At 43.5% G+C, this 9,953-nt stretch overlaps 1 protein-coding gene and 2 pseudogenes across 1 annotated transcript in view; 1 reads left to right on the top strand and 2 right to left on the bottom strand.

Annotated features, from left to right (window-relative positions):
• GREB1L (GREB1 like retinoic acid receptor coactivator) overlaps positions 1 to 9,953 on the top strand; it is a gene marked incomplete in the record, with an annotated part of 234,692 nt that overhangs the window by 55,192 nt on the left and 169,547 nt on the right.
• LOC102498624 (cytochrome c oxidase subunit 6B1-like) lies at positions 6,633 to 7,153 on the bottom strand (annotated as a pseudogene).
• LOC102499039 (cytochrome c oxidase subunit 6B1-like) lies at positions 8,127 to 8,647 on the bottom strand (annotated as a pseudogene).

The raw sequence follows: 9,953 nt of genomic DNA, 5'->3' as shown, positions 1-9,953 counted from the left end.
TGAGAGGAGAATGGAGGGGAAGGAATTGTGGCATGGCCATCCCCTCAGGAGATGATTTCTCACTTTCTCTCTCTCTCTCTCTCTCTCTCTCTCTGTGTGTGTGTGTGTGTCTCCGGCAAGCACATGTACCCTATAGCAAAATCTCTTTTTAAAAAGGAAGGAGAGGGGACCAGCAGTTAGCGTAATAGCTATGTCACTGAATTCCCATGTAGTCGACCGCAGTTCAAGTCCCAAACCTGGTGGCTTAAACTCACGCCAGGCGCGCGTGTATGTGTGCCCAAGATCCCGAGAGGAGAATGAAGAAGGGATCATGGCATGGCCATCCCCCCTCGAGGGTGATTTCTTGCTTTCTGTCTCTCTGTCTCTGTCTTTCTGGCGAGCACACATGCCTTGTAGCAAAAACCTCTAAAAAAGTGGGGGAGAGGGGGAAGAATACTCTGTTGAGAGTGATCATTTCTGTCTCTTTCTCTATCTCTCTTGCTCATGGAAGAAATAAATAAATTTGTTTAAAAAGAGAGAGAGACAATGATAGTACTTTCATGGTAGGTGTCCCAGGGATTAAATGAGGTATCACACGGGGAGCATTCATCACTACTGTCCATAGCTGAGATCTGTTAGGACAGACATCACTTATTACTCCCTTCTTCCCTCCCTCCCTCCCTCCCTCCCTCCCTTCCTTCTTTCTTTTTAATTTGCCAGAAAGCACGTGTGCTCACCAGAGAGAAACAGAGAGAGAAAAAGCAAGAAAGCACCCACCAAGGAGAACAGTCACAAGTAATCCCTTCTCTTTCTCTTTCTCTCTCTCCTTTTCAGTTTTTTTCCGTAGGGCAATGCACCTGCCAGAGAGAGCCAGTGAGAGGGAAAGTGATCATTACCCTCCATCACAGCCACACTGCAAGCCCTTCTCCTCCATTCTTCTCTTGAAATTTCGGGCGTAGACATATGCACCTGGCATGATTGTTCAAGCTGCCAGGTCCAGGATTCAAACTCTGCATTCTTTTCCATCTTCCCTTCCCCTCGGGATTTTGGGTACCCATGCACACACACTGGTATATTTTTCAGGCCTCCAGTCCTCCCTGAACTGCACTGTCAGACATGTGGGATCCGACACCTCAACCAGCATGCCAGTGGCTGGCCCTTCAGAGATCCTTTCTAACCTGGTCACCTTTGTATCTGCAGGACCTCAGTAAGTGTACTTGTTGAATTAATAAATGCCTGAATTAAACAACTACTAGTAGTTTGGAGAACAGTAATGCAAGATAGAGACCCGGGCTTTCTCCTGAATCACTCCCCCATGTCATCATCAGTAAATATTTCTCAGTCATGGCATCCTCTGTGATCTGATCATAACCGCACTGATACTGGTGAGCCCGGCCAGACTCTGATGGTGCACCAGGACTGCAGCAGAAGTTTCTGAGCACTCGCCTTCAGCCACTTTCTCCTCCATCTGAGCCTCTTCCAGACCACCACTAGAGAAATCTAATCAGAGCAGAAATGGGAACATGTCGTTCCTTGGTTTAATGCCCTTTCATGCTAGTTTTTATCTACAAGATTCCGTCTCAGCTCCTCCATCTCCCTTTCCTGCCACTGCCTCTCTCACACTTGGCGATCTAGAAATGGCAAATTGGTTTTGGCCTTGACTCCAGGACGTACTGTGCTGTTTCATGTATTCATGCTTTTGAGAGGTTCTTGCTTATTCTCATTCTTCTAATAGCTTTCCCTCCGATATTAATTAGGTTTACATTTGCCTGCAAATGACAGGAAATGGTAAGGAGCAAGTTAGAAGTTTCTGTAGCTACAGCCGTGCAAGCCAGAGAAGGTGCGGCTGCATGGCGGCTGAGGCCGTCCAGGATCCTGGCCAGACCTAAGCAGGCCAGGCAGTGTGTGCACCTGTGGTCCTAGCTGGCTGGGAGGCTGGGGCCAGAGGACCATGATGAGTGAGACCCTGTCCAAAATACCTCTTGATCTCTTCCTCCCCCTCCCATACATGCTCTCTCATTAAAAAGAGAAAGGGAGAAAGAGAGAAAAGAAGCAAGAAACGTAAAAAGGAAAAAATCCCTTTCTTCCCACATGAAGCTTGGAGATAATATTCCAGGGCCACTAAAGCATCTCTGCTAATATCAGAGACCCAGGCCCGGGCCTGGTGTTTCTGCCATCTATGTATGACTTCCATCCTGTTCCTCTTTCTCTTCTCTACACCCGCTAGGACTTATTTCATGAGTCGTCTCCTCTCTTCTGTGTTATCACTGTTCTCATTTCTTTTCTTTTTAATAGTTGTTTATTTAATTTTATTATTATTATTCAGTTTGACCAGAGAGAGACAGAAACAGAGAGCAGGAGAGAGAAAGCAAGCTGCCAGGTCTGGGACTCGACCGCAGTCAACCATGTGGGAATCCAGTGCCCCAACCACCACGCCACCTGCTGGCCCCCACTTTCCCATTTCTCTGAGGGAGGAACCTCATCCTGCAAGCATCCCTCCTTCTAATTATTCCTTCCTGCCATTTTACCTTTCCTAACATTACCAGCCTACTTCCATGTAATTCACCACACATTTCCTGAAAGGTAATCACATGCCATGCCACACTTTTATCCCCATCCCATTTAACTTCTCTTGTCTGTTGGGACTGCTAACCACCTTCCATTTCTCCAACTCTTTTTCCGTGGCTTTCAGAAAACCCACTGCTCCTGGTTCCCTTCCTCCTTCTCTTACCACTCCTCCATCTGCCTGGCTGGGCTTTCCTCTTCCTTTCTTTGATTTTCAAATGACTGCTTCTCACTTCCTTCTTTCACCTCTCTCACTTTCCATCCTCTCCCTACCTAGGCGGTTACTAGGTCATCTCATCAGTACCAATACCAACTGTGTGTTTGCTCTCTCCAGAACCGTGTCCTGAGCTCAAGTTCTGATTTCTTCTCTTCTCTCTCTCTTTTTTTTTTTTTTTTAAAGAGATTTTTACTAGGGCATATGCACTTGCTGGAGAGACAGAGAGACAGAAAATGAGAAAACACCCCCAGAGGGCTTGGCCACACCACAATGCCTTCTCCTCCATTCTCCTCTTAGAATTTTGGGTGTGCACACGCACACACCCAGTGTGAGTTTTAGGCTGCCGGGTCTGGGACTCAAACCATGGTCGACCACGTGGAAATCCAACAACATAACCATTATGCTATCTACTGGTCTCTCAAGTTCTGATTTCTAACTGCCTACCAAAAATGCTGCTCTTCTGTCTTCTCTCTACCCCTGATTTTGTGCAGGCCTCATCATTTCTTCCAAGACTCTTGCAGAGCATTTTATCTAGTCTCTAATCCAACTTTCACACCACCACCAAATGTACGTTTATTTAAAATCCATTATGTTCATTTCTTTTCCAAAACTTCCATTGGGTTTCTCCTGTTTCTAGAATTAAGTCCAAATTCCTAATTTGGCATATAAACTTCACTAGACACTGACCTCAACCTACTGTTTTAATTCCCTTTTCTTGCCACTCAGCCTCCCTAAACCCACCCTTCCAGTTCCAATCATATACCCAACAATTAACTTCCAGTATTTCTTTTTTTTTTTTTTTTTGGAGAGGTTTTTTGCTATAGGGCATGTGTGCTCGCCAGACAGAGAGAGACATAGAGACAGAAAGTGAGAAATCACCTCCCAGGGGGGATGGTCACGCCGCAATCCCTTCTCCTCCATTATCCTCTTGGGATCTTGGGCACGCATGCACATGCGCCCGGCGTGAGTTTTAAGCCACCGGGTCCGGGACGTGAACTGCGGTTGACTACGTGGGAGTCCAGCGACATAGCCATTACGCTAACTGCTGGTTTCCACTTCCAGTATTTCTAAATGTGCAGTGTTTCTAAATAGCCTTTGAATCTATTCTGTTGCCATGTAAGGCCCTCCCAATTATGTCTGATGAATTTTTACTTTATCTTTTTTTTTTTCTGGTTTTGCTACAGGGTGTATGAGATTGCCAGAGAGACAGAGAAGGGAAGTGAGCGATGACCCCCAAGGGGGATGGCTGCATCTCAGTCCCTTCTCCATTCTCCTCTTGAGATTTTGGGCACCCACATCCATGTGCCTGATGTGTTTTTCAAATCTCCAGGTCTGGGACTCAAACTGTGAAGTCTGCTATGTGGAATCTAGTGCCCTAACTACCACTGCTCTGGCTGGCCCCTGCTTTAATCTTTTTTTTTTTTTTTTTTTTTATAAATTTTTCCTCTAGGGTGCACGCACTCACCAGATCACTATAGGGCGCATGCACTCACCAGACAGACATAGAGACATAGAGACAGAAAGCGAGAAATCACCCCCCAAGGGGGATGGTCATGCCGCAATCCCTTCTCCTCCATTCTCCTCTCGGGATCTTGGGCACGCACACACACCGCACCCGGCATGAGTTCTAAGCCACCGGGTCCGGGAAGCGAACTGCGGTCGACTACGGGAAATCAGCGACATAGCCTTTACGCTAACTCCTGGTTCCCCTTTAATCTTTTAAAGTACTTAAAATGTAACTTCTTCTCTGATGTTGTCTCCATTTCCCCAGACAAAGTTGCTACATTCTCTGAGCTTTTATAGTACTTTGTTTAATTCTAGTGAACATTTGTATGTTTATAGGTGGGGGCCCTAACTTCTAGATAAGAATCTCTTCCAGAGTAAGAACTGACTTCATCATCATTTCTAGCTTAGTTCCCAGTACTTTCTAGGTAAATAAATTAGTAAAATCATGATATCAGGAAATTGAAACAACTTTTACTCCGGTGAGTTTTGTTTTGGTTATAGTGATTTTGAACATGTCAAGTTGACACATTGAGATTAAGGAAGTACCAAAACACAGAGCTGATGTGCTATAGTTTTTTTGTTTCTTTGTTTGTTTTACTTTGGGAACAGCAACCTGGAAAAGAGAATGGTTAGGATGAAAACGTAGTTCTCTCCCTTCAGAGACAATAAGAAATAGTGGACTGGATTTTGTGTTTTTTGGGAATGGACTAAAGAAAGGTAAAACATCTGCAGGAAGTGGGAAAAGGGTTGGTATTAGGAATTTGGGGTATGGGGAAGAAGAAAATCCATAAACAACCTTGTTGGAAAAAACCTGTATTTGACACTTTTGGCTGGAATCTCCTTTTTGCCCCAGGTATCCAGCCCTTCTACTAATTTAAGTTAAAGTATGGAATCCAGACGAAGAATGGGTCAAGAGGTTTTCCTCTGTGCCTTCTAGGATTAGAAGGGAAAATTTCCCAGGTCCTTCAGACTCATCTTGTCCATTCTTCTGAGCTGTTTGGCAGGGGGTGAGGGAGGTCAGTTTTAATTTCTACTCTTTCCTGTCTTGTTTTTTTAAATAATCATTCATTTAATTTTATTTATTTAATAATATTGTTGTTATTCAATTTGACTAGAAAGAGACAGAGAGAGAGAAGCAAAGTGAGAAAACAAGCTACCAGCTCCAGGACTTGAACCCTAGTTTCCCATGGGAGAATCCAGTGCTCCAGCCACCAGCAAGAGAGAATAGTTAGGAGGGAAAGATGTAGTTTGTTCCCTTCACCAAAAAAAAAAAAAAAAAAAAATCAGTAAACTAAAAAACCTTAAAAATTTCTTTTGTTTTTAAAATTTTTATTGTTTTATTTCTTTCCATTTTTAAATTAAAAAAAAAAAATTTGCCAGAATGCATGTGCACTTGCCAGAGAAAGAAAGAGAAAGAGAGACAGGGAAAGTGAAATCAGATATAGTCATGCTGTAATTCCTTCTTCTCCATTTCTCCCTTATTCTAGGATTTCAGGCACACCTGCACATGCCCCTGGCTTGTTTCTCAAGGCCCCAGACCCAGGACACAAACCACCCAGTCAGCAGTGTGGGATCTTGCCACCTTAACCACCAGGTCATGGCTGGCCCAAGAATTTCTTTGCCAATGGAAAAATATAATTTATTTATATATTTAGGTAGATTTATTATTTTTTGAAAGAAACTTATCCTTGGGACCAGCAGTTAGCATAATGGCTATGTTGCTGGACTCCCATGTAGTCGACCACGGTTCAAGTCCCAGACCTGGTGGCTTAAACTCATGCCGGGAGCGTGTGCGTGCGTGTCCAGGATCCCAAGAGGAGAATGGAGGAGAAGGGATTGAGGCATGGCTATCCCGGCTAACCGCCCTGGGGGGTGATTTCTTGCTTTCTGTCTCTCTGTCTCTTTTTGTCTTTCTGGCAAGCGCATGCGCCCTTATAGGAATGCAGCACTCTGCGGTGCTTGAGACCACTTGGTGGATCAGGGTTGGGTTTTCGAGTTGACCCATTGAGCCAATGATCCTGGCTCTCTGAAGGGGAGACTGTGGTGTGAAACCCTACTGAGGTGCTTTATCCCTCTGTCTCTGTCTCTCTCTTTATCTCTGAATAAATAAATAAACTTAAAAAGAGAGGGATTTTTTAAAAAAATCTGTTAGACTAGCAAAGATCCAAAAGTGGATCATCTACAGTGATGAAGATTTGAGGAATATTAAATTGTTAATGGGAGTGTAAATTAGTTTCAACCCTTATGAAGGACAGTTTGGCAATATTTAACAAAATTAGAATAGAATGTATCCTTTGAACCAACAATTTCACTTCTTTTATTTATTTTATTTTATTTTTTTACGCTTTTCCAATGAACTCTTATTAGTTAACTCATGATTCAAAGTCCCAGGGTGGTACATGGGTGGATCACCATGTACCCAGGTCCCATTTTGCCACCTGAGACAAGGACAGAGGACAGTGGAGAGGTGGGTGAAGCCAGTTCAGATCTTCCCAGGAAACGTGCCTTCTGCCCAGTGGCCATCCCAGGTTGAAACCCAGGATATGGGGCAGAGGGACTTGTACACACGCCGGTCCCATTCGCACACAGAGACACCACCCCCTTCAGCGGTCATTGCCTTCTTGCAGCGGTGGAAGTCCAGGTAGTTCTGGTCTGGTTCTGGTTGGGGAAACGGCTGTCTAAAAGGGCAGTCTCGTAGTTCTTGATCCTGGTCTTGATGTCTTCTGCCATGGTGCTGACTCCTAAAGACTCCCCTGCAGCAGCTCGCAGCTCAGTGTGACCCTCAGCCAACAATTTCACTGCTAAGAATTAATCCAACAAGTACAAATTTAGTGTGCATTAACTCGAGGCTGATAATTATGCTATCTTGGACCAGATAGAGGCGTGGTGGTTGAAACAGCTGGATCTCATATGGGTGACTTCACAGTTTGAGTCCTGGGCCTGGTGGCTTGAAATCACACTGGTCCATGTACATGAGTGCCCAAAATCCTGAGAGGAGAACGGAGGAGAAGGGATTGCCACATGGCGTATCCCCTGGGTGGAGCTTTCTCACTTTCCCTCTCTCTCTCTCACAGTTTGCCTTTCTAGTGAGCTATAACGAACACTATGTCATGCTCTACAACCAACACTAAAAAAAATTATGCTATCTTTAGTAATGACAAAGATTGGAGAAATAAATTTCCATCATTACGAGACCACTTTAAAATAATTGTGTCATATCATGTCAGAGAATTCTCTGAAGCCTTATGTAGATAGATATCTAAGGCTTGCCTGTGGCGTGGAGGTTAAGGTGACTAGATCCCACCTGGTTTAGAGTGATCAAAGTCCCGAACCTGGTGGCTTAGAAAATATGCTAGGTACATGTACATCCATACTCAAAATCCCCAAAGGAGAAACGAAAGAAAAGAAATTGCCCCAGCCCCCCAGAAGGGGCTTCCTTCTCTCTCTCCATCTCTCTCCAATGAATGTACATGACCTCTAAGAAAAATTTTTTTGAAAAGATTTCCAAAATATTCTTTAACTTAAAAAAGCAAGGAACAAAGGAGTGTATGTTTGTTTTGTCTTCATTTATAAATACATTTTAAATATATAAAGTGCATATTTTAAAAAATAAAACTAATAAAAGAGGTTTCCTGTGAGGGAGACTAGAACAAAGGTTGAAGTGACACTTTTTACTATCTTTCATGCTTGTCAATTTGTGCCCCTTAATGTAAAATTTTCCCAAAAAAAAAAAAAAAAAGAAATCACCTCCCAGGGGAATGGCCAAACCTCGATCCCTTTTCCATTCTCCTCTTGGGATTTTTTGGGGGCGCATATGCACACGTGCCTGGTGCATTTTTTTCCCCAATGAACTCTTATTAGTTAACTCATGATTCAAAGTCCCAGGGTGGTACATGGGTGGATCACCATGTACCCAGGTCCCATTTTGCCACCTGAGACAAGGACAGAGGACAGTGGAGAGGTGGGTGAAGCCAGTTCAGATCTTCCCAGGAAACGTGCCTTCTGCCCAGTGGTCATCCCAGGTTGAAACCCAGGATATGGGGCAGAGGGACTTGTACACACGCAGGTCCCATTCGCACACAGAGACACCACCCCCTTCAGCGGTCATTGCCTTCTTGCAGCGGTGGAAGTCCAGGTAGTTCTGGTCTGGTTCTGGTTGGGGAAACGGCTGTCTAAAGGGGCAGTCTCGTAGTTCTTGATCCTGGTCTTGATGTCTTCTGCCATGGTGCTGACTCCTAAAGACTCCCCTGCAGCAGCTCGCAGCTCAGTGTGACCCTCAGCCAACAATTTCACTGCTAAGAATTAATCCAACAAGTACAAATTTAGTGTGCATTAACTCGAGGCTGATAATTATGCTATCTTGGACCAGATAGAGGCGTGGTGGTTGAAACAGCTGGATCTCATATGGGTGACTTCACAGTTTGAGTCCTGGGCCTGGTGGCTTGAAATCACACTGGTCCATGTACATGAGTGCCCAAAATCCTGAGAGGAGAACGGAGGAGAAGGGATTGCCACATGGCGTATCCCCTGGGTGGAGCTTTCTCACTTTCCCTCTCTCTCTCTCACTGTTTGCCTTTCTAGTGAGCTATAACGAACACTATGTCATGCTCTACAACCAACACTAAAAAAAATTATGCTATCTTTAGTAATGACAAAGATTGGAGAAATAAATTTCCATCATTACGAGACCACTTTAAAATAATTGTGTCATATCATGTCAGAGAATTCTCTGAAGCCTTATGTAGATAGATATCTAAGGCTTGCCTGTGGCGTGGAGGTTAAGGTGACTAGATCCCACCTGGTTTAGAGTGATCAAAGTCCCGAACCTGGTGGCTTAGAAAATATGCTAGGTACATGTACATCCATACTCAAAATCCCCAAAGGAGAAACGAAAGAAAAGAAATTGCCCCAGCCCCCCAGAAGGGGCTTCCTTCTCTCTCTCCATCTCTCTCCAATGAATGTACATGACCTCTAAGAAAAATTTTTTTGAAAAGATTTCCAAAATATTCTTTAACTTAAAAAAGCAAGGAACAAAGGAGTGTATGTTTGTTTTGTCTTCATTTATAAATACATTTTAAATATATAAAGTGCATATTTTAAAAAATAAAACTAATAAAAGAGGTTTCCTGTGAGGGAGACTAGAACAAAGGTTGAAGTGACACTTTTTACTATCTTTCATGCTTGTCAATTTGTAATTAGGTAAGTATATTATATATTTAAAAAACTTTAAAATTTTTTAAATCCTTAAAATAGAGATATTCTATTTTAAATACCCACAGAAGCACAAGTCTCATACAGATTCAATATAGGTAGGTTTTTAGCTTAAAAATACGTATTTTTTAAGTTCATTTACTATTTCTATGAGAAAGAGACAGACCAGACAGACGCTCCCAACAGATCTTCATGCCATAATCCACCGCCTCAGCCTGGGGCACACATGCAGGCTTCGTGTGTATAGGGAGACCTTGGGACTTGAACCCAGGACCTTCCCATGTGGCCTCAACATTATGAAGGCTTGCATTACTACTGTGTCACTGCAGTTGGTCCATCTTGAAAGTATTTTAATAATATTTGTTTCTTAAATGCCAACTGTATGCCCCAGAACCATGCTAGAAGATGTGAAGGTTACAAGGAGGAAGATAAATGTGAGCAAAGTAAGAAAGAAAAGGACTGAGACTGGCTGAAA

This window comes from Tupaia chinensis, unplaced genomic scaffold (genome assembly GCF_000334495.1).
Source record: "Tupaia chinensis unplaced genomic scaffold, TupChi_1.0 Scaffold000320_2, whole genome shotgun sequence".
Lineage (NCBI taxonomy): Eukaryota > Metazoa > Chordata > Mammalia > Scandentia > Tupaiidae > Tupaia > Tupaia belangeri.
The sequence above is the reverse complement of the archived record's forward strand: the minus strand, read 5'-3'. Positions and strand labels throughout refer to the sequence as shown.